Raw genomic sequence first — 26,209 nt, forward strand, 5'->3', positions numbered from 1 at the left:
CTGATGAACAATAACAAACATTTCATAGAGCATACGATCACATCACCATGGTTGGGCTTATAAAGATCGAGACCAAATAAGATCAACATGCCAACATATCTCATAACCCCCGAGCCTCTGGTAACAACCTGGGACTGGTCAACACTAGTCAACCCAAAACCCAAAACAAGAAGCATATAGAATACACGATGTAGACACATGTTTTGGTTTACTAAAATCTCATAGTTGAATAATGTGTGGAGTTTCATTTTCCATTATTCATGTGTAGAGGTTTCAGTTTCCATTTTCAAGAATACTTCAAATGTCTAAGTTTCATCATTTGACCTACAGGTCAACCCATTTGCTCCTCGATAACATTATCCTTTCATTATTAAGAATTACTTTCTAAGAATAACATAAGGATAAACATTTACTCATTAAATTGTTCATCATTGACCTTTAATTAAATTGTTCTCTTTATTTAACTAAGATCCATATTCAAATTGATCAACTCTTCTTATCGTTACTTCAGCTTTTCACATAAGACAAGGATCATTAATCGTTAAATTATAAGAGAACCAATTATCATTCTTCGAATAAGATATCTTAACTTAATTAAAATGATCAATTAAATCCATCAATTAACATAGGTACACCATCCATGACCTATTATCATTCTAATAGCCTTCAATTAGAATCTTAGTTAAGGGTTACTAAAGTTTGAGTCTTTTAATTTAATCGTTATCATTGTTGACAACCATATAATATCTAAGGTCATAATTCAAGTCATAAGATTTATCAACTTCAATATAGATAATTTACAATCTCGCTACAAGATTTATATCAATTAAATCTCCATTACATAACTTAATTATTAATTAAATCCAATTAGCTCTATTTAATTGATTTAATTAATAATTGCATAACCATAGCAACGTTCCAATTAATATCAGTTGACTAACTAACTAACTAGAATTCTATAAGTTAAAAGTCAACTATAATTCAATATTCAAATGATCATATTAATAATTCAATAATAATTACTGAAACTCTTAAATGACCATATTCGTCATCTTTCAAAGAATACCAATATTTCCTCAACAAATTCGTATTATCATTAATCTTTTTGAATAAGACTCTATCGCACAACTTAATTATTAATATCATAATTATATTATCAACTCAATGAATATCAATTGATTAAAAATAAATTATAATCTAAATCTAAAAATTAATATCTTTTATGAAACTTCAATCAATTATCTCCACTAGATTAAATCTAATCAAATTAATTGATAATTAATTAAACTCATCAAAATTATTGACGTCCAAATTAATAGTAACTTGTTAATCATGAATAATGAATTATATTAAAGGTGACTAGTATTTCCATATTCTACATTATAAATAATAATAACATCTTAATGAAAACCTAAATATAGATTGGGTCATTTAAGCTGATAATCCCGCCTTGACGTAAATCAATTCTCTAGAGGCTAGCTTCTTATTAACCCAAGTATGTACTTCCCATCAAATTACAAAACTCACAATTTCCACCCAATTCCATATTCAGCTTCAATTAAACTTGTCTAAAGGTTCAAATAGAATACTCAATTCTTCCTTTGCAAATAACTTAATTTATTAATTATTTTACAATTAATTATATGGCAACTCAAAGAATATCCCTCAATATCATTATCTAATATTTGCTTTAACCTATCATCTCATATCCCCTGAGATTGTCTAAATCAATTGTTATAACTTGTTGCTATACTTCAATTATTACAAATCTCAATTTGAGTTAAATTGAATTACTTAATACTTGTACTAGCTTTACTTATCATTCATTAATAATTGCTAACCTTAACAATTATTAATAAATAATAATCCCATTAATAATCTCAATACTTAAATCAGATTCATCGTTCATTCAATGAATATCAAATAAACGTTAATATCTCTAAATGAATAATATATAGTTTTCTCAAATTTCCATTCAATTCTCCTATCTTTCTCATTTAAACTCTATTAAACCATTAAATTTATATCATGAGACTTAAAATATTATAAGATGATTAATTTTGTTAATATTAAAATTTCATTTATAATAAATATAATACATATATAATAATTGTTGAATATCAATATATATATATATATATATATATATATATATATATATATATATATATATATATATATATATATATTACACAACACATGAAATAACATAAATTAAGGAATGTTTAAATGTTTCAAACCCAAAACGATGGCAATATTTATAATTCGCCGGCACGTACTCGTGCAAGACCTGCGGGTCGCAGGTACCCTGCGATCGCGCAGGTACTCTGCGATCCTCACAGTCCTGCCACGTACCGCAGCTGGGGTTAATAAGGATGAGGGGTGCGGTCGGGGTAAAGCCCGACCACCCCAATAAATATATTTTTTAAAAAATGTTTCCAAACAACGTTTGCATTAAACGTTTTGCCATATGCGAAATTCAGATTAATTTCAACTGTGATTAAATATTTGATATTCCACTAAATAAATGTATATGTATATATATATATATATACATACATATGTATGTATATATATATATATATATATATATATATATATATATATATATATATATACATACATATGTATATATATATATATATATATATGTATGTATATATATATATATATATATATATATATATATATATATATATATATATACATACATATATATGTATATATATATATATATATATATATATATATATATATATATATATATATATATATATATATATATATATAAGTATATATGTATATATATGTGTGTGTGTGTATATATATATATACACAGAGTTTGTGTTACAACATTTATATATACAAATGCGTAAATATATCGCAAATTTGAAAAGGTAAATAATCATGTATAGAACATATACACAATTTTAAAAGACTTCCAAAACTAAGAATATTTGTTTCTCTAAATTTATTCAATTCTTCTAATAGGTTTGGCTATAGTTTTAGAAACCATTTTTCCAAATTTATTTATCAATTTGATTTTGATTCGAACCCAAACCCGATTTAGATCTAGTTTCTCTTTAATTGGATCTAGGGTTCTCCTAATGTTTTCAACCAATAACATACCTAGATTTCAATTCCAAATTGTAGATTCAATCACAAAGAGTATTTAGACACATATAAAAGACATGATGAAGACAGGAAGAGAAATAGTGCAAAGAGAATGTACGAATATCACGAGTGCACCTGGACACTGATGCTAATCCGCCATGCCTTAGAAGTCCATAAAGAATCCTTCCCTTCTCCATCATTCGCAATCCTTCCAAGATCCAAGCCAACCAAGAATCTCCAAGTGACTAAAAATGCTAGAAGGAGCATAGAAGCATGTAGAAAATATAAGAGCATATGAAGAAGAATATGAGCTTGTAACTTGTAGCTTCCATTCAGCTTCTACTTCAGCTTGTACTTCCCCCTTCACCAAACACACTAGGAGAGCCTCTATTTAAAGGCCTCTAAGATGCATCTAGAGTGTCTCTAGAAACCACTAGAAGATAAGCATGACAACCAAGCATGAGCCTTCTCCAACCTTCTAGATAAGTCTTAAGGTTGTAGACACCATGTGCTCAAATAAAAATGCTAACTTCTAAGTATAGACAACTTGTGCATTCTTAGAGTGCAAACTCCAGTGTTGTCTACATGACAACTCTCGAGAATTTGCCAACTCCTATGTGAGCAAATATTAAAATAATGCACAATCATTAATTTAATATTTACTTTTACTCTTTCCAATTTAATTTATTTATTTAATAAATCTCATGCACAAACTTTAATAATTCCACTTTTCAATCTTAATATATTTATATTTTAATCACATGAGATTTAGAATCTTTTATTAATTTAAATATATCTTCCACTTTTAAATTTTATTTTCCAAAACTTAATTGCTAAAATATTTATTAGCTTTAATAATAATATTATTTAGACATTTATTTAAAAATGAACTCCAAATATATTATTATTAAAATAAATATTGTCACATTCCAAATTTAAACTTTTAACTTTTATCTTCAAATTTAATTATTTTATTTAATTAATTTCCCAATTAATTAAATAAAATAAATATTAAAATATCATATTAATTTTTCATTTAATTAAACCATTAATTAAATCTTTTAATTAGGCTTAATTAATAGAAAATAAATCAAAGACTCTCAAGGTAAAAATATGAAAACCCATCATAGCCAAAATACATACAAAATCAAACCAAAGGTTTAAATCACGAATTACGTTATCAAACGTATTCGGAGGGTACTCAACTCAGATACTTGTCCTAATTTTCCAATTAGAAAAAATGGCTTAAAGGGTTGGGATTTGGACTTGAGAATTTATCTCCCCTCTCTTATCATTGAGATAGTGTGATAGGGTACGCTCATCCTGGCAATTCAGGGAAGTCGATACCCGATACCTGCAACCTGCATAAAAACCATGCATGTACAAGCACAATATATACTAAACTAAACAGACAATGGCAGGAAGTGGTGCATCGTGTAGATCCCGACTAGCAGGTGACTATGACTCCCTTCCTTAACCACATCAGACATGCCATACAAAAGTAAACACGCAAAGAAAACACACACACCATACACATGCAAGTATGGGGTAAGTATCCATAAGAAAACACATGTGATAATAAATCATCTTACTAATCATCATTAATAACTGAAAGCAATGTAATAATCATCATGCATACATGAAATATAAAGTCTAAGTGATCTCATCACATAATAAATTGAATCCATAGCACAATATCTGATAATCTCAAAAGAATGTTGCTAACCAACAACATGAAACTAGCTCTAAAAGAGCTCAACAACGATAACAAAATGCGAACTAGGGGCAGGCACTACAGGGTTCATGCCCATGAGTCAAAATCTCTAGTCTATAATGGAAGGAACACACATGATGTAACAATATTTCCAAGTTACTAATTGAGTCTATATTCCTAGAGAGTTAACAACATATTCAGAGCATGAGAACATCTAGTATATCAAAAAAAAGAGATGGAAGTCAAAATCCATGATCTTGCAGTGATCAAAAATATATAGCCCATGTCATAAAGAAAGAAGGAACAATAATGCTTGATTTAAAATCATGGTGTTTGTTAGGCAAAACTTCAACATTCATCATGGTATCACCGCCACAATATGACTACATAAAAAGTCAATCTATAATGTAAATACTAGAATAATCCCATACCAATTTTTAACTTCTCAAAAATCAAATGGATATTTATCATGTTTTTATTGTAATAGAAAAATCAATAATGTGGTATAAATATTCAAAAGAAATCCAAAACTTTGTATGAAGTAGCTTCTAGAAAAAAGGGTATACAAAGGTCCTTATGGAAGATAAAATATGGATCACAAGCAAAGAAGAAAATGAACCAATAAATTGGCATGTATTGAAGCCAGTCATGGCCTTAGGAGGCATTGAGGATGGTAAAGATGTAATGAGTCCTAAAGGGACTATTAAGGACCTTAAGATCTTTAATAATGAATTATGGGTAGAAAGGACACAATGAATTCAAATAAAGTCTTTAGGAGTCTTAGAAGGATTTAAGGTTTGTTAATTTGGTCTAGAGGACCTAATAGGCAAGTTAGCAAAGTTAAATAGTTGTTTTAAGAAAATAAATTGTAAGTTGGAGAATTCAAGTATTTGAATCCCAACAGATTAGTGCATTTTGGAGGGAAAGTAGTTTTAGGGAGTTTTAAGCTTAACTAAGCATGGAAGCCAATTCAAATTAGTTGGAGTAGTTGCTAGGATGGTTTTCAAGATCCTTTGGAGGCATTGTATGGTGAGAAGCACATGAGATTGATCATTTTGTATGGAGCGTGTGAAGGAAAGCAATAAAATATTCATTTTCAAGCATTTGAGGCATGGTGTTTTGTTTCTCATTGATTTTCTTGCAACTTTAAGGTCTCTTAATCTTCCTTATATGTTGTATGATTAGTTCCTAATGCATTAAGACTAGTGAAGTTCATTGCCATCTAGTTTGTTGTTGTTGTTTGGAAGGATTTCATTGTTTACTAACAAGTTTGAGTTTTTAACAAACATGTTGATCATTCCATGGATGTAAGAGTTTGATTCTCATGGAATGATCTTGTAACCTTATGTACATATCATGTCTAACATGGTTTTGACATGAAAGTATAAGGATAGGTGATCACCATTGAAAATTGTAGAGAAAAAGACATTGAATTCTTGGCTATGGAGCAACATTAGAAGTTCTAGCCATTGAAGTTCATTGTTTGATGATTGAAAGTGATTGAGTATGTTGAGGAATGATCCTAGAAGTGTGGGCATAACATTTAATTAGAAAGCCCTAGTTTTGGAGGGTTTGGGGAAGCAATTTGGGGTTTTTTGGTGTTTCTAAAGTCTTTAGTCTAATTCCTCTTGGATATGTGGCATTCATGACCTAAGAAGAGACTAGGGAGTGTAAAGAACTTGTAGTCCCTTTGTTAGATTTCTTACTTTTTAGGCATTTTAGAGTCACTGTTTAATGATAGTAAGGTTTGGTCCAAAGGAACCATAGGTAACCTTTTGATATGTTGACGAATGGCTAAATAGGTATCTAAAAACCCATAGAGTTAAGTTTGGGCTTGGGGAAAATTGGGGGGAAATCAAGGATCTTTATCATTGGAGGCCTAATAGGGGCAACTAGGCCTAGAAGGTCATTTGAAGAGATTAGAAGGGTTGGAGAGTTGAGAACTATTTGGAACCCCAAGAATCCTTAAATCCAAGTTATTACCATTGAAATATATCATCCCTAGAACTTGGGAACCTTGGTGAGGATGTCTTGTTAGGTTTTGAAGATATTGGAGTACTTAAGGCCTTGGGAAACAATTGTCCACTTTCACAAATTGATGAACTTGTAGTTGGGTCATCCATACACCACCCTTACCTCTACATCAAGTGGTATTAGAGCTCCAATAAGAATCCTTTGGAAGTTGGGAAAGTGGTCTTAAGAGCTTTGATAGTTTGGATCCTTGGTTAGCCCTTAGAGTTGAAGTATCCTTTGATGAGAAGCACTTGAGTTGAACCATCTTGTCAAGGAGATTAGGAAACATGTCTGAAGGAGAAGGAGATTTTTCCACAAGGATGAAAAATGTGGAGTTGTCAATGATAGTTAAAGAGAAGTTGGTTGATAACAAGAAGTTGAAGGTAGCATTAGGATGAAGAGAGAAGGAGATTCATGAGAAGGTTAAGACACCAAAGATGATGGAAAGACTCTTGGAATTAGATAAAGGAGATAAAGGATGAAGATAGGATGAGGAAATAGAGTTTGAAGGAGAAGAGGAAGAAGCACTCTAATAGGAGGAATAATTAGATCCTAAATACATAAGGAGTGATAAGTTTATAAAAGTAATAAAGAGTGGATATACAAGGGCAAGAGAAGATTTGACTATGTATGGAGGAAAGATGGATGATGAGGAGTTGATAGATCGGTTTAGTGCCATGGAGAATTTATTTGAATGTGAGGATGTTGAAGAGGGAGAGAAGTTGAAGGTAGCAAAGTAAAAGTTGAAGAGACACACTCTACTATGGTGGGATTGTGTTCAAGTAGAGAGATGGAGGAATAGGAAGCCAAAAATCACATCTTGGTACACTATGATGGATGAGATGAAGAAATGATTTCTACCAAATGATTATAGCCTACAATTATACAAGAAGTTGTTGGGTCTTAAAAAAAATGCATGGATATATAGAAGTACATTGAGGAGTTTCATAAATTGGACATGAGGGTGAGTCATGATGAAGATATTGAGGAAAAGATTGCAAGGTAAATGGGGGTAATTAGGTTTAATATACAAGATGAAATTAGTCTTGATATCCCTAGATTAGTTGAAGAGTGCTACGAATTGGCCATCAAGGCTGAGGAAGAGATTAGAAGAAGATAAGAGAGATAGAGCAACATAAGAGGAGGTTCTTCAATGAGAGGAAGAGGTGGTAGAGGTAATACTAATTTTAAGAACATCAATGATAAAGACAAGGAAAAACCATACACATCAGAGACAAGAAGAGGCTATAGAGGAGGATACAGGGGAGGAAGACATGGAGAAAGAGATGATGGAGTGTTCATAGGGAGATGGTTCACTTGCAATGAAGTGGTCCATCAATTATATAGATGTCCTAAGTGGATTCAAGACAAGGGCAGAGATAAGAGAGCCACCTTAACCCAAGAAGAATCAAAAGAAGAAGGAGAGTCTAGAAACATAGTGGTTTTACCTGAAGAAGGGGAATGTTTATTGATGGGAAGAGGGAAACCATACAATTTAGGCATCTTTAGATCCACTTGTTTGATCCTAGGTAAGGTCTGGCAATTCATTATAGACTTAGGGGAAGGTCACAATGTAGTATATTATGAAGTTTTAAAGAAGCTAAACCTACAAAATTTTCCACATCCTCAACCATATTATGCTGCTTGGGTGATCATGAATTAGTATATTCTTTTTAGTGATCAAGTCATGATTAAGTTTTCAGTTGGAAAGTGCAGGGATAAGGTATGGTGTGATGTTCTCAATATGAGTTGTGGACACTTGATTTTAGGAAGACCTTGGAAATGGTCTAGAAGAGTTATACATGATGGTTTTACAAAAAAGTAATTAGTCCAATATGAGGGAAGAAGGTATGACTTGAAACCCTTGTCTAAAGAGAAAGAAGATCTCATCATCATGTGTTTTCAGCAAGAAATAAGGTACAAGTTCAATATGATACTAGATGGAATAGCATGAAGGTAGTGTAATCACAAAGGAGTCAAAACAATCCTAAGGGAGGAGAGCTTTAAGATCTAAACTATGTGCAAGTTGGGGTAGTGAAATGTCCTATAATGGACCACTACCTAGAACTACAGAAGGAGGGAGGTAGATGTTTTATCCAAAGAATGGATTAGCAACAAAGGCCTTAACACCATCTTAATGTCCTTCATCCAAACAATCATCTTGGACACCTTGTTTTGCTAATTCTTTGTGTGTGAGTGCAGGGATTTTGATGAGGAGGAAAGTCACCTTGGGAGATTACCTCAACTCTACTAACCAATAGCCACCATAGGTCAATGCTTGGTCTAAGAAGAACAACTCTTGGGAAAAGAGTTTCATTGGAGGAGGGGAGCATGATGCAGGAGCATCAACACATGCAAAGGTTCTTATGGAAGATAGACGATGGATCAGAGGAAAAGAAGACTATGAACCAATAATTTGGCATGTGTTGAAGCCAATCATGGCCTTAGGAGGCATTGAGGATGATAAATATGTAATGAGTCCTAAAGGGCCTGTTAAGGACCTTAGGATCTCTAATAATGAATTAAGGGTAGAAAGGACACATGGATTCAAATTTAGTCTTTAGGAGTCCTAGAAGGATTTAAGGTTTGTTAATTTGGTCTAGAGGACCTAATATGCAAGTTGGCAAAGTTAAATAGTTGTTTTAAGCAATAAATTGTAAGTTGGAGAATTCAAATACTTGAATCCCAACAAATTAGTGTGTTTTGAAGGGAAAGTAGTTTTAGGGAGTTTTAAGCTTAACTAAGCATGTAAAACAATTCCAATCAGTTGGAGTAGTTTCTAGGAAGGTTTTAAAAATCCTTTGGAGGCATTTTATGGTGAGCAACACCTGGGATTGATCATTTTGTATAGATTATTTGAAGGAAAGTAATAAAATCTTCATTTTCAAGCATTTGAGGCATGGTTTTTTGATTCTCATTGATTTTATTGCAACCTTAAGGTCTCTTAATCTTGATTATATATTGTATGATTAGTTCCTAATGCATCAAGACTGGTGAAGTTCATTGCCATCTAGTTTGATGTTGTTGTTTGGAAGGATTCCATTGTTTAGTGACAAGTTTGAGTTTTTTAACTAACATGTTTATTATTCCATGGATGTAAGAGTATGATTCTCATGGAATGATCTTGTAACCTTATTTACATATCATGTCTAATAGGGTTTTAACAGGAAAGTATAAGGATAGGTGATTACCACTGAAGATTGTGGAGAAAAAGACATTGAATTCTTTTTTATGGAGCAAGAATAGAAGTTCTATCCATTGGAGGTCATTTTTTGATGATTGAAAGTGATTGAGTATGTTGAGGACAAGGTGAATCCACCCATTTTTTATCCTAGATGTGTGGGGATAATATTTAATTAGAAAGCCCTAGTCTTGGAGGGTTTGGAGAAGTAATTTGGGTTTTTTTTCATGTTTATGAAGTCTTTAGTCTAATTCCTCTTGGATATGTGACATTTATCACCTAAGAAGAGACTTTCTAAAGTGGGGAGACTAGGGAGTGTAAATAACTTATAGTTCCTTTGATAGATTGCTCACTTTTTAGGCATTTTAGAGCCACAGTTTAATGACAGTAAGGTTTGGTCCAAAAGAACCCTAGGTAACCTTTTGATATGTTGAAGAATGGCCAAATGGGTATTTGAAAACCCATAGATTTAAGTTTGGGCTTCAATAAATTTGGGAGGAAATCAAGGATCTTTATTGCTGGAAGCATAATAGGGGCAACTAGGCCCAGAAGGTCATTTAAAGAGATTAGAAGGGTTGGAGAGTTGAGAACTATTTGAAACCCCAAGAATCTTTAAATCCAAGTTAGTAACATCAAAATATATCAACCCTAGCACTTGGACCCTTGGTGAGGATTCCTTGTTAGGTTTTGAATATATTGGAGTACTTAAGGCCTTGGGAAACACTAGTCCACTTTCACAAATTGATGAACTTGTAGTTGGGCCATCCATGCACCACCCTTACCTCTAAATTAGTTAACAATATATTTAGAGCATGAGAATATATAGTATATCAGCAAAAAGAGATGGAAGTTATAATCCATGATCTTCCAGTGATAAAAAAAAGTATAGTCCATGTCGTAAAGAAAGAAGGAACAATAATGCTTGATTTAAAATCATGGTGTTTGTCAGGAAAAACTTCAACATTCATCATGGTATCACTACCATGATATGACTACATAAAAAGTCAATCTATAATGCAAATACTAAAATAATCCCATACCAATTTTTAACTGCTCAAAAATCAAATGGATATTTAGCATGTTTTTACTGTAAAGGAAAAACCAATGATATGGTACAGATATTCAAAAGAATCCAAAACTTTGTACGGAGTAGCTTCTAGAAAAAAAAAATACACATCTCAGAAAAGATTTTAAGGAAATGTATAGGCAAGATTCATGGTCTCCTCAGAACTCATGTGAAGTGTGGTTAAGATTTGCTGAAACATGGAAAAAATCTATATTGAGAGCCTATCAAACATACTCATCAGAGGAAAACAAAATGAAAAGCCTATCAGATAAAAATTTTTAAAGGCAACGAATTTGAATAAAACCTTTACAGGAGAAAATCCTTCAAAGCTACAAAGGTGCGTCAATTTCATGATGTAAACCCTAGGTCGGCTACAATAGAGAAGTCTCCAGAGTTTCCAAATTGAAAAATAGAATAAATGAGATATAGGGTTTTTTTCCCTATTTTACATCATGGAACCCAAAATACTATAAAATCCAATTTACTAAATACTATTAGATCTGGCTATGAGATAAATGCATTTTATTCTTTCTATCATTTCAAACTAGATTATATATATATATATATATATATATATATATATACAATAGCCCCTACAATGCATTGGTAAATTGCGAGCCTCTCATCAGAGAGCTCTTGGGTTCGAATCTACTTGTGATTAACACATTATATATATATATATATATATATATATATATATATATATATATATATATATATATATATATATATATATATATATATATATATATATATATATATTATTATCGATAAATGACCATAGCCTTTATTTATTTTATTAATGAAAATTTTTATAGTACAAGAATTCCACCGTTCTGATGGGCATTGGTAGGAAAGAATGTTGAAAGAAAACCTCCAGTCTTGCCCTAGATCGTAGTCCTATTTTATACATTTATGAAAGGGGCATACCCCAGTTTCTGTAAATCTTATATCATGTCAAATTTGTTACATCAATAGAGCTTTAGATATCTCTATAAATCAATTTGAGTTTGTGGTGGCTAAGTACCTATTTATAAGACATCACATAATAAACAACAAGATTTGTTAGGGGTTAGTGAAAAAATAAAGTGGATTAATATTATCATTAAGTAGAATCCGGAGGGAGCAAATTCCATTAAAAAAGCAGATGCTTGAGAGATTTTGAGGTACTTGTAGATTGTGACATTAAATTGAGTAATCATGGAAGGGAACGCGAGCAAAAATAAACTAAATTCATATCTCTTCCACATTTTAATGTGATGGAACAATAATCTATGCCGAATTCATGTGTTAAGGAATAAAAAATGAGGAAACCATTAAAGCAAACAACATGATCCCAAAATAGATGACATAATGAATTTCACATCCAGATACTGAGATTAAAACAACACATAATAATAATTAATCTTAATAATGATAATAATAAATAACCTAGGCTTCGGCCATTTAACTATCAAAATTTTTTTAAAAATAAATAAATATAAAAACTATTTTCTTTATTGATAAATACTTGTGTACTTGATATTTATTAAATATCATTATTTAATAAATATTAGGAGAAAATTTTATTTAATTTATTTTAAATAATTTTGTTGATTATTTTAGATAAATTAATATTAATAAATATAGTTGTCTATTTTAAATTTCAATTGCGTAAAAAATATTATAAAATTAATAATATCAAGTATTAAAATTATAAAGTACTTGATAGTTATTAATTGTTTAATAAGCAAGTTGAGAATAATATGATAATATAAGATTCAGTTATAAATTTGGAGACTCGAAGTGACTTTTAGTTGAGCATAAAGTTCTATTTTTAGTAGAGAAAGACTATTTCAATCAACTGCATGCTACATGGATTTTTTTTAAGTTAAGGAGTAGTCTGACATTCTCATGCAATTATTGAGCACTTAAGTGTTATTTTTGGCAAGTTATTGAGCAATTAGGGCCAGTTATACATGCAATTCAATTTGGGAGTCCCTTTTAGTCACATTTTACATGGAGATGAGTAGTTTGACATGTGATATTTTTAGCTTGATTATCATATCTAACCTAGGGTTTTTGCATGCTTTTTGATGAAATAGAGGCAAATTTTAGTTGGCTATCAGTTGGACAGGTACTTGAGAGAAAATTTCATGGGTTTCTTCACACTTTGGAGGAGTTTTGACACATTTTTTCTATTCATATTTGTGATATTTGAATTAGGATTTGAGAGCTCTATTTATTGCATTTTCAACTCATTATGAGGTCTCTTCTTTCCTACTTAGATTTCTTACACATTGTGAATTTTAAGTTGATTGTAGTAGCACTTTGTAGCAGAGATTTTTTTAGTATTGATTATATAGATTCAACAATTCCTTCTCATTGATTCTTGAGCAATATTGTGGGTTCTTTTCTATTATGTTGTGTTCATCCTTCATTCAAGCTATATTCTTTATAGCATGTTTGAATATCAATACTTGTAATTGTAGGTCTTTGTTTGTGTCCTTATTCTTTTGAAGAAAATTGGTAAAGCTTAGGTTTTCCTTTCAAAACAAATTCTAGGTCCTTACATAGAAATATTTTTGTTATTGCATGCTTGTCTGGGTATTGTCAATCATTCATATTGTGGATAATTTGTGTTGAGTCAATTAAATTTGCATACAAATCATTGGTGTATCACCTCATTTAGGTTTAGTATTCATTGTTAAGTTTTTTAAGTGATCACTATTTAGGAACCAGCCAAATCTGGAGATTCATCTATTATTTTAGGACAACCCACCACCTAAGAGAGTTTCCATGTTTCAATAGGATAGCTAAATTTCACATGTTGCTAAAGGCACAGTCTTGATTGACAACAATAAGAATTATATTTTTAGTTGAAACAAAAATCATTATGATTTGGATTGACATATGTTAAAAGTCAACCGATTTTCATAAATATATAATTTACAGTTTTTTGTCTAATAATTTGAGAATTGACAAGCTTAAAATTTTTTTCTTTCACATTAAAAGATTAATGAATAGTTTTCATTTTGTTATATAATTTGGTAGTTTATAATTGAAATTTTATTATGGTCTACATGGAATTTTCTTTTACTAAAATTGTTATAGTTTGTTATAAAATTGTATTTTTCCTTCCAAATTATGTAAATTGTTTATATTATATTTTTAGAAAAACAACAAGAAATGACATGTAATAATATTTATCTCTCAAACCATGTCTTTTGCATCTAATATTGCCACAATTATATATTATAGATATGCACATTATTTATTGATCACGATATTGATATATTACAGTTCTCTAATGTATTTCTTTTTGTTAAAATATAAAATGTGTATCATGTTTTTTTGCACGATTTGGAAAATTAAGTATACGAATTTCTCAATATATTTATCACATTTTTTATTACTATAAATTGTATTTTTTACTAAGTACATGCTCTATGTTTTTCCTAGCTAGGCCATATAATAAAAAACATGTAATATTTTTTATTTATAATATTTTTATGTTTTTTATAGGAATAATGGATCACTCTAAAAATGTGTCTTAAATCATTATGCCAAGTCCAGTTGCCTTAATAAACTCTTATGGATACCACAAACATTTATTGATAGATGTGAAAAATTTGCATTAGATTGTTGTTATTGATTGCTTCAACATTTTAAAAATGCAACAAAAGAGTTGATTTTAAGGATAGTGTAATTTTGAGGATGAAAAATAGAAAAAGTAAGGGAGACATTTTAATAGAATAGTTGCTTCTCCAGATGTATTGGAAGAGGTTAAGGCTGATCATGATCCAAATAAAGGTCACAAAACTATTCTCATGTCTAATTATTTTATAAGGTCTTTATATCAGCCAAATTAGCTATTACTCATAAAGATACAATGTTGTTCATGAACAAGATATGTTGTAATTCATGAATGAAAATTATATTTACATTATTTAAACTACTATAGACTTTAATATTATTATGACTTGATATATTTCTTCATTGCATATGTTTTCTCTTATTGTTTCAATTGCAAAGAAAAACTTTTTTCTTTAATATATGTATTTTATTAGTTATAATTCATTGTTTTTAATGAGAAATTATTGTTTGGTAATATGAACATAATAAGATATATTGAATCATATCTACAATTAAGTTTTATTCTTATAATTAGGTATTTTAAAAAAATATATATGATTACTTCATAAGGTCATTACATCTGCAAAATTAGTTATTACTCATAAAAATATGATGAATTTCGCAAACAAAAAAATTATTTTCATTGTATAAACTACTATAGACTTTTATAGTATCACGAACAATGTTTTTCTTCATTGCATATGTCTTCCCTTATTGTTTCAATTGCAAAGAGAAAACTTTTTCTATAATATGTGTATTTTTTTTGTTAAAATTCATTATTTTTAACTAGAAATGATCGTTTAGTATCACAATAATAATAAGATATATTGAATCATATCTATGATTAAATTTTATTTTTTATATTTCTATCATTGAAATAAATTATTATTAAATAAAAATAATTATAAAAAATAAATTTAAAATGTAATTTTTTTCTAACATTACATAGTTTAATCATTAATAATAGATAAAATATTATTATATAATATAAGTTATTAAAAAAAATATCGGTTCTAAGTTATTTTTTAAATTTTAATACAAGAATATTATTACATAAATTATTTAAGAAATTTATTAACAAAATGTATATTTTGAATTATCAGTGTAAAGAGATGTAATATCAGTCAAATTCAAACAAATATTTTTTCTCAAATTCTAATTGGTTATTAATTTGTAAATCTAATAAATATGTAATATACCAAATCTATCCTTCATGTTAAAGTAATTCTAGATTAAACATGTTCACCCTTTATCTAAATAGAGGCTAGGAGGGGGAGGGAGAAAGGGATAGGTGGGATGGGGGAGAGATGAGACAAAGAGAGAAAAAGGAGAGGCTAAAAGAGATGAGATAGAGATCAATAAAGCTCAAATAATTAGGGATAAGGATAGACATAGATAGTGATACTAGAAATAGAAAAAGGGGGAGGGAGATAGTTAAAGAGGATATTGTGGGGGGGGGGGGGGCGCAGGGGGGAGAGAAGTGTAACAAAATTAGATAAGGTGGAGAGGGGAACAAATGTGTGGTAGAGAAGGAGAGAGGTTGGTTGTAGGAGGTGCATATGAGAAAGAGTGAGAGACTAAGGAGAGGGTGATAGACATCAGTAGAGATACACGGTATATAAGGAATGAGATGCTAGGGGCAGAGAGGGGGTAGAGTGCAAGATGGTAATTATGGGGAGAGAGATTTGAGAGAGAATGAGAAATTGGTGAGAGACATCAATTAGAGAGAGAGAAGGGTGGATTGATGAGATGGATCTCAAGAAAGAGGATGATTAGGCACATATATATGTATGTATATATATATGTGCATATATATATATCACACACAAAAATATATATGTATATACACATACACAAAGAGAGGGAGGGAGGGAGGGAGAGGGAGAGAGAGAGAGAGAGAGAGAGAGAGAGAGAGAGAGAGAGAGAGAGAGAGAGAGGGAGGGAGGGAGGGAGGGAGGGAGGGAGGGGGGCGGAGAGAGAGAGAGAGAGAGAGAGAGAGAGAGAGAGAGAGAGAGAGAGAGAGAGAGAGAGAGAGAGAGAGAGAGAGAGAGAGAGAGAGAGAGAGAGAGAGATGTTCTCAATCCAAATAGTACCAATGAACAACACTAGCCCTCACATTAAATCATATTGAACCAAATTAACCTTAAGCTAATAGTTGATTCACTCCTAAGCTCTAAAATGAGTCCTCATTTTAGACTTAACTAAAAATTAAATACAACCCTAAAACAAACTATATTGAACACAAACCCTAAGAAAACCAAATTAAATTGAAAATATTATTATGAGCCTAATTAAATGCTACCTCTAATATTAAGCCAAGTTATCAAATAACTGTAGAACTAATAAAACACTAACCCTATCCCTAATTTTAAGTCAAATTAGACTTTTAACCCTAACATAAATTTTATAATAACTCTTATGGTAGTCTTATTCTAAGCACATGTTCAATCCAATGAAACTCAATCTCTAATAGAAAATGAAAATCAATAGTAACCAAAGGTTAATCCTAACCCTCAAATTGAACCCTAACATTGACACTTAATCAAATTGAATCCCCTCACTAGAAGTATACTATAATGAATCTTGAATCAAAGATTAATTAAACATTAAAAATGACTAAAAGATAAACTATATTAAAACCTAACCATAATCCTAAGCAACCTTGAATACAAACCCAAATCAAATTGCACTATAACTATGTGCTAGGCCTAACACAAATGGATTTAGATTGAACTAATACCCTAAACCAAATTAACCCATTATAACAAAAAAAATCCTAACTAAAATTATACAATTTTAAAAATGAATGTCAATTTAAGCCTCAAAATAAAAATTAATCTAGAATATTTTATCTAATTAAACTCTAACCCACACCAAATTAAAACTTTGAATATAATTCAACAAAATTAGAAATTATACCCTAACCATATATCTAATTAAACATTTTATATAAAGAGCTTAACTCTAAACTTTGCATTGAAGAAAATTTAATCACATTGATTCCTAACAATAACCCTAGACGAAACTCAACCTCAACATAAAATTAAATTAAACATTAAAAATTGAATATTTCCCACCAAATGATACACTAATATTAAATAGTAAATTAAGTTGAAGACTTACTTTTAAGAAAATTGTATAATGACACTAAATTAAATTGACCCATATCATTAAATTTTAGATTCAAATTGAAGCTTAACTTTATCATTAAGGTAAATTGAAATATCTTTCTGAACCTTATGATTCTTCCTTGAGTACTAAACCAAGTTTACACACACCTCTACACCTAATTAAACAATATATTTAATTGAACCTAAAATCTATAAAAAAAATTAAACCTAACCATGCAAACAATATAAATCAAACCCTAACTAAAATTAACTTAAGTATTTAAATAAAATCAACTAAACCCTATAAAATAAAATTAAACCAAAGCATTTAAACTCTAACTTGCAACAAATTATATACTAACTTACAATATTGATGTTTTCTTGGTTATGCAAAAATATATTATTCTATTTGTTTTCAAAGTATGAATAGTTAATTATAGTAGCATGTTGTGATGGTTAAGTTGTTGTGTTGTTATCCTTGCCATCAAGGTTCAAATCTCATGGGGATGAGGTCCCCCGTTTGTGGCCTCACTGGTTCATAGCTCCAGGTCAAAGCGTTTACCCCTCTTTTTAAAAAAAAAAGTATGAATAGTTAATTCAAATTTGTATGTCTTAATTTTAATATATATTAATGTTAACTATAATTTTTACTCTATATAAATTCTTTGTGTACTAATTTTTTAATTCAATAGATCACCTAAAAACTAAAATTATGCTATTTTTTTCTAATTAAATTATAGATTTTATGTAATATGAGAAGAATGAATAGTTTGTAACTTTAAATTTCATTATTGTGCCTTGTCACTCCCGATACTACTAGTTATATATATATATATATAAAAGAGCGATCGAGGGTTTAATTTATTTTACTAAATATATTAATAAAACTCTCGATATCTCTTAGCTATTTTTATTTATATTATATAAATATACTATATATAGCTAGTTATTAATATATTGATAAAAAACAAAAAAACAATGAATAAACAATTAGCAGCAACCAAGTCTGCATTAACAATCAAGAATTAGAGTACAAATTTTGCCAACAAAAATCGACATTTCAACAACAATAAATATAATAATAATATATTATAAAGTTAAATAGAAGATAATCTATGAGTTCTTTTAAATATCACATACTACTAAAAAATTAAGTTTAAAATGGTAGAACATTTAGGATTTTAAAGAATATTATATATTTGATGAAGGTGAAAGAATTGTGTGGTTGTAAATATGAAGGCACAATCAAGCTAGAGAATAGTTGGGAATGAATGAGTGAAGTGTTTGTGTGTATTATATTAGATTGGATCAAGTTATGGAGGTGATGTTCTATAGATAAATTTGTATGTTGCTCCATAACAATTGCAATAGTAAACTCCTTTGACTAGGTGGATCATAGTGTGACCGCAAGTGTGAAGGATTGTTAAAAAGATTTGATTTCTTTTATATGAATGATTAAATGGTTTAAAATAAAATTAAACCCTTCTTACAAGAACTAATTTATTTATTTATTTTTTATTAGTAAACGATCGAAGCATTATATATTATATTAATAAAGAAAAGTTACAAATGTCTCTGTTCAAACAAACATTGGTAGGAAAGAATGGAGAAGAAAACCTCCAGTCTTGCCCATGAACATAGTCCTTTATAATGTACATATGTAAAAGGGGCATTCCCCAGTTTTAAAATTTGTTTATCAAATTACATCATTATCTACTAACTTGCTCCTCTGTACATCTTCCTTTTCATTTTTATGAAACACTTTAAGGAAGTTCGTCGATATCTTTGATCACAACCAAGATCATCATCTTTACTCTCTATTACAATTTGTGCTTTGATGTTGGTGTATTTATACTACTGCTCTGTAATCACAAAACCACTTCAAACTTGTTTTTTAATGTTAGTCCTATATGTCAGTAAAATCAACCTTTATATTAATATAAGACATTTTAGAAACTTGATTAAATTACATGAGACTCTTATCTGTTTTCTTAGTTTCCTAAAACAACAAGAGGTTGAGTTGACATGCATTAATAATTTGTCCTTTAATTAGTTTGTCACTTCTTGCTAAATTATAACATATGCTAACTAGCTTAATTCCTCCTACTAAATTCAAAGCGTAAGTTTTTAAAAGTATCCATTATGAGATTAGTGTCTTAATATTTAGATCTACCTACTTATTTATATTATTTTAATTGTGATTCATGTTTGTTCTAATTTTTGTAAAATCTATTATGATTCATATTCCTTTAATTTTAGTTTTCCTTAATGTTAATTATAATTTTATAATATCCCACTTTGTTTATCTATTGATTGCTAGTGATCTTGATAACACGTGTTCTACTGCTATTCAATAATAGGGTATCCTAATAAATTAAGAGTTCATATGTGATCACCCCCATACTTCCATAATAACGAATACCCTTGTTTTAGTATCAGAAATCTATCTCCCCTAATATCAATTGCACATTTTTCAGATTCTTGAAGATACTACTACTCCTGATCATTGAAACTATGGTTTTAAACTTAAGCAATCCAATATGTAATGACTTTGAAGACTACACCTTGAATAGATTTATATTTAAAATTAATCTTAATCTTCTATATTTACCTAAGCTTCAAATTCAATAGGCCAAAGTTATATGCTTGGGTTTGGAAGATCAAAAACTAGATTCCTAAAATCAACAAGAAATTTATCCCTAAATTCTTAATCATTTTAATCTACTTACCATTTGTTTGACTATAAAGATAGATAGCTCTAGAGATCCAAAGTTAGATTTTGGATTAATTGTGACTAGTTCTACTCTAAATGTTAATAACCTACCTCAGTGATAATAATGTTATAATATTCTTGTCCCATCACCTGAATCGCTAATGTTAGAAAACCTTACAACTAATTGCTAATAAAAAATGAAATATAGATAAAATATAGGTAATAGTGTTTATCAGAGAGCAATAGAGACCCAAAACACCAAAAAGACAAAACCAGATGAAAAACAAAGAGAAGAACCCAAACCATAAAACAAAAGGAGATGCTTAATATTAATAGTAAGATATGTACAAGAGTGTCCATAAGTATAAAATAGATAGAGAAATTACATCAACACCAAGATAGACACCAAGACACCATGCTAAGAGAAATAAAAAGCAATAGTAACGCGAATAAACACAAACCCTAGTAAGGGCCCTAGCTAGTCAAAAAACTAAAAAACCTCCACCCAAATAATGGAGGGTTAATATTCCTCATCTTTCTTCCAACACACCATGATAATATCTACATCTTTATCCAAGTCGTCTACCTCAGAACCTGGGGGAAATACGTGCGCCAATTACTTTTTCCTATATTTAACATATTGGGAAATATAAATTCTAGTTTGTTCAAATCATCAAAAGCCACAGCTGGTTCAATGTATGCCTCGAACATCTAAAGGAAGTAGAATAACCACTCCTTACCCTAATCTTCTATAATTCCCCTCTAGAAAAGCAAAAAATTAATGCATTCTTCCATTTTTTGGCCATGCCAAGAAGAATTGGATGTTATCTCGAATGTATAGTGAAGGTCTCTGAGAAATGAAGGCCAATTCTGGGCTACCCAAGGCATGTGCCATATAAAGTTCAAGGAGAAAAATTTTGAGCTTCTAATCTATACCAAGGATAGCATTCTCAAAGCCTTCTAGCCAGGTGGGGTCGAAAATGTTGTGGCAAAGTCGAATGATCTCCCCACTTCTTATATTTTCCCTAGCTAGAAAACCTATGAAGGAGCCTATAACAGAGTTATTCATGTGCCAGGTAAAATCATACTTGAAGGCCTTCTCTCCTATAGCCCAACTAATATAAAACCTAGACAAGTCTTCAATAGGGTTTAAAATCCTATTCTATCTCTTGGGCTTAATAGTCCCCTAAAATGTCATAGTTATAACCTCCCTCAAATGAAACAAAGATATTACCAGCTCCATTGAGATATAGAGGGATGATAAGCCTAAGATAGACACATCAAGGAAATAATGCCTCTAAAAAGACATAATAAATAGACAACCCAAGTTGAGGAAGGATCTAGAATGTAATAGAGGGGACAACTAAAACATGATACCCAAGAAGTAATCATAACCTAATGAGCTAAAGACTTAATCATAGCATGATACATCTTTATTGGTTGCATAATATTTTAATACTCGAAGTTATGGAGCTCCTAAACTTGATGATTAATCTCAATAATTAAATGAGATAGGGGTTATAAAACAAAAATAAAGGGAAGGAGACCGAAGGCTAAAAATAATAAAAAATACCCCAAATAATAAAACTAGTCTTATGTTGTTGATTGGAGAATAAAATCCTCACCTTCAACTCCTTTATTCTCTTAAGAAACTACTTCTGTATTGCCTTCTTGATATATATGTTGAAACCTAGTTTCTTCAAATTGGTCAATTAATGTAAGAAGATTTTCAAGTTTTTAGTTCATTACCCAATTCAAAGTTTGACATTTTCTAATGCTGTTAATAATGATTTGGGAATCTCCTTCTATAATTAGTCTTTTTTTCCTCTTTTTAAAACTAAGTTCTAATCCTTCCCTAAGTGCTTTTAATCCCACTATGTTGTTTGAAGAGATACCCAATGATTTGTCTCTTTTAATGACCCATTCTCTAATTTTTGTCCTTATAATACAACCTATTCCTACTTTCCTTGGATTGCCTCTTGATGCTTCATCAAAGTTTAGTTTCATCCAACCTTTTGGTGGTACTTCCCATTTGCATTGTTTCCTTTCTTTTTGGTATTTTTCTCATAGACTAATGGTGGATTGATTAGGAAGGCCACTGCTTTTTCATTCTCCCATCCCATTCTAAGAGTGTCCCTTTGATTTTAATAGATTTCCTTAAATTATTTTTTATTACTTCAATAATATTAGCTTTAACCTTGTGTGGAAGAGAGTTCACACTTAGTTCTGTGTTGCTAAAAATGTGCATGTTCCTTTCTTTCCATATTTCACACATTAGTATGGTTGGGGATATATTCCACAATTTACCACATATGCTAGATTTAATTTATGTTTTCCAACCTAAGAGATGACTATTGAGGTCCTGAGGAAGAGAAGAAGTCTAACAATTTTTTTGACAAAGTTAGTGTCATCTTTCTTGAGCAAAGGAGAAATTTTAAAGAAGGTGCACCGCTGTCTCAGAGCTTTCCTTACAAAGACAACATCTTGAAGGGCCTTCAAATCCCATCTTTGTCAATCTATCTGCTATTAGGATTCTATTTTGTATTACAACTCATAAGAAGATTCTTGCCTTAGTTAGGCATCTTGGGTCCTAGCATAACTTGAGAGGAAGGTTAATGTTTTCCCATCTTTGAGAGTTAATTATATGATTATATCCTAACTTGACTTTCTAGGATCCATTTTTGGAAGCTCCCCATATAAGTTTGTCTTCCCTATCCTTATGATTAATCTATTACTACTTGAGGGTATTTACAAACTTATTTTTATCTATAGGTGTAATGTCATGCCTGACCACTTCTACCGGTTATTCTGCTTTTTAGGACTTAGCTGTGATCTAGTTTCTTTCAGTTTGATACGTTGATTATTCAATCAGAACTTGGTTATATTCTGTTTAGCAGAACATAAAACTTTTGTTGAGTGTGTATTCAGTATCAGAATTACTCTATTTAGATTTGACAGATGACTTATGATTTTAATATGTTATATTAAGAGGTTTTATATACCTGACATTTCTGGTTGCATAAATTAGATTGCTTGGAAGGATTAAACGTTTAAAGTTCTTAATTTAAATTTGAGTTTTAAGGTTTGAAAACATGATTATAAGAACTTATAATGTTAGGGTATCAAGTGTTTCATGAGGTTGAACTTTACATTGTATATGCATATAAATTGTTAAAAAGATTAATTATGTTCCTTAGAAGTGAATTTGACATAGCATGTTTGCAAATGATGTAAATGGGGTTATATATATCTAGTTTCATTCTACCCTAAATTGTTTTTGTTTCATGACATTAGTTCACTTGTTTTATTAAGGGTCCTATTTACCACAGTTGATAGAACATACACATTATTTTGTTTTGTTAATTGGGTTTTGAATGCTTAAAAAGAGGTAAATTTTGCATTGTTTCAAAAAGCCAAAATGGCGGTGGTAATGGGTCTATCTTATGTACCCGACATCGCTATGTGTCACTAAAGCATTAAATGCAAAATTTAAGAGGTATTATGGCACTCAAGGTATTGTTGATCATTTTGTTTTGTGAGTGGGTTTCCTATTGAGATCAGGCTGGAAACATGGCCGCCTTGCTCTATTTGGTTTACACTTGTGAGCCTAGCTGCTGTGGTTTTGAAAACATGGAAGAGTTTGTTGAATGTATTTGCATGCATATGAGGCTGAGCATCGAGGTGTTGCTCACAGCCAGTTTGTTTAGCAAGTTCTTCAATCTCTGCAATTTTGAAGTTTGGTTGGATTTGGCATCTAGGGCTTTCGCATCAAGCTTCATAGCAGGGCTTTGTGTTGAGAATTTTCTATCTGCTGAATCTCACGTAGGGGCATTTTTCTAACCCTTCTCTTTTTGCTGTTCATACTGCATTTGATTTTGGAAATTAGGAATAATATGGTTGTTCAGTTATATACAGCTCATATTGACATCTGAGTCTGTAAGTATGCAAAGTTTGATATTTTTATGGTTGAATTTTGTATATTTCCATATTGAGGTGTGAGTGTGGATTTGTGGCTTTAATAGCAAAGTTGCATTTGGGTTTTGTTATATAAAGTGGAAACGTGTATCAACATGTTGTTATCATAGATAAGAGTTTAGTGCGGGCCTTATCTCTGTGTAAATTGTTGTAAGCTATTCTTTCAAGAAAATTGCATGAAATCTGTGGATAAACATAAATCCCTTATGTTTTATACGAGTTGGGAAGGGTGTAATATCATACATATCAGGTGGGAATTAGTCATGATTGATATGATCAGTTGTGTTCAAAGTTTACAAGATTAGTCACTATGTTTTATATATATACATATTTTGGAAACTGTGACTCGAGTATTATGCCAATCAGTTTGCGGGTAACTGTGCACAAAAGTCTTAACATGAAACCCGAACTTAATTTGGAAATATCACGCAACGGTTAGTTGAATTGTTTGTGTTATACTTAGGGTATTTGGTTTTGACGGAGCCGAGCTTGAGAGCACTTGTATCTTGAGTTCATTGTTAAATGAAGTTTGAACTCAATCATGAGCTCGTAATTGGTTGCAGTCTCATGACTGAATAAGGGTGCAGTCACTCTATTTCATGGATAGTAAATTGGAACCGAGGGTAGTGACAATATAATTCAATGTGTTTGAAATTTATAGCTTGATCTTGTTTCATGAAAATGTCTTTAGGAAAACAACCAGCAGATCCATCTTACTCGATTATTATTGAGATGAAGAATATGGTATAGGGTTTTAGGTATTCTTAGTTGGCTGTAGTTATTTTTTTTTTTACTATTGTTAATTCGTTGAAGCTATGAGTAGTGGTTCGTGTTGAGTATAGTCATGATATTGAGCGATTATATGGGACTGCGACAGACATTTAGTCAAATAGTTAACGTAAAATTAAAAAGAATATTAAACTATCCATTATCAGTATAAGTCATTAGTTTTATTATGTTGTTAACTATTGATGTCATGGGAATTTTATGATAGTTAGTATCTTAAGTTTAAAAGCTTTTCTTCAAAAACAGTCATAGCAATCGGTGAAACTGTTGGGAGTTAGTTTGAAACATGAAGAAGTTTCATGTGACAGTATATATTACTTTTTATATATGGAAATTGATCTTTATAGAAATTATGGAATTGTTGAGATGTTATGTTTGAAATAAAATTCTTTTTAAGTTAACCAGATGTATTTTAGTTCATAATTGAAATGGAGAGTTGTTTGTGTGTAAGGAAGAGTTATGATATAAGTTTGTCAATTTAAACAAGAATATCATATGAGCATTGTTTTATTATCTTGGTCTTTTCAAAGGATAAGTTTAGTTTATTTGGATAGTAGGAGTAAGTAGTATAGTGTTACGACTGGTAATTATCATTAAACAGATGTATTAGTTTAGTTATAGTTTCGAGAGCGTAATATTATAGTACTTATTTCTGTTGTTAAAATAATCTAAGTTTACTTTTGAATTTGGTAGTAAGAGATGAGACTTCTAAGATGAAGAATGTAATATCATGAGTAAACTGTTTTGGTTATTCATTGCTTGTGCATTCTTAGAATATCTGTTTGATGTGTATTTTAAGGATAGCTGTAATGAATGTATATCGAGGTGGCTGAATTTGGTTTATCTTATTCAGTCAATTAATTTAGTGATAACTATAAAATGAATTGGGTGGGTTAATTACATATATAAAAGATAGTTGGCC

At 30.4% G+C, this 26,209-nt stretch overlaps 1 protein-coding gene across 1 annotated transcript in view; it reads left to right on the forward strand.

Moving 5' to 3' along the window:
* The window catches only part of LOC149552940 (uncharacterized), a 404,864-nt gene extending 391,412 nt beyond the window's left edge, over positions 1-13,452 (forward strand). The window contains exon 9 of the transcript XR_016352989.1: positions 13,173-13,452. The gene's annotated coding sequence lies outside the window, so the exon portion shown is untranslated. The remainder of the gene's footprint in view (positions 1-13,172) is intronic.
* The last annotated feature ends 12,757 nt before the right edge of the window (positions 13,453-26,209 follow it).

This window comes from Cupressus sempervirens, chromosome 6 (genome assembly GCF_028749045.1).
Source record: "Cupressus sempervirens isolate cs-2001-9-10 chromosome 6, ASM2874904v1, whole genome shotgun sequence".
Lineage (NCBI taxonomy): Eukaryota > Viridiplantae > Streptophyta > Pinopsida > Cupressales > Cupressaceae > Cupressus > Cupressus sempervirens.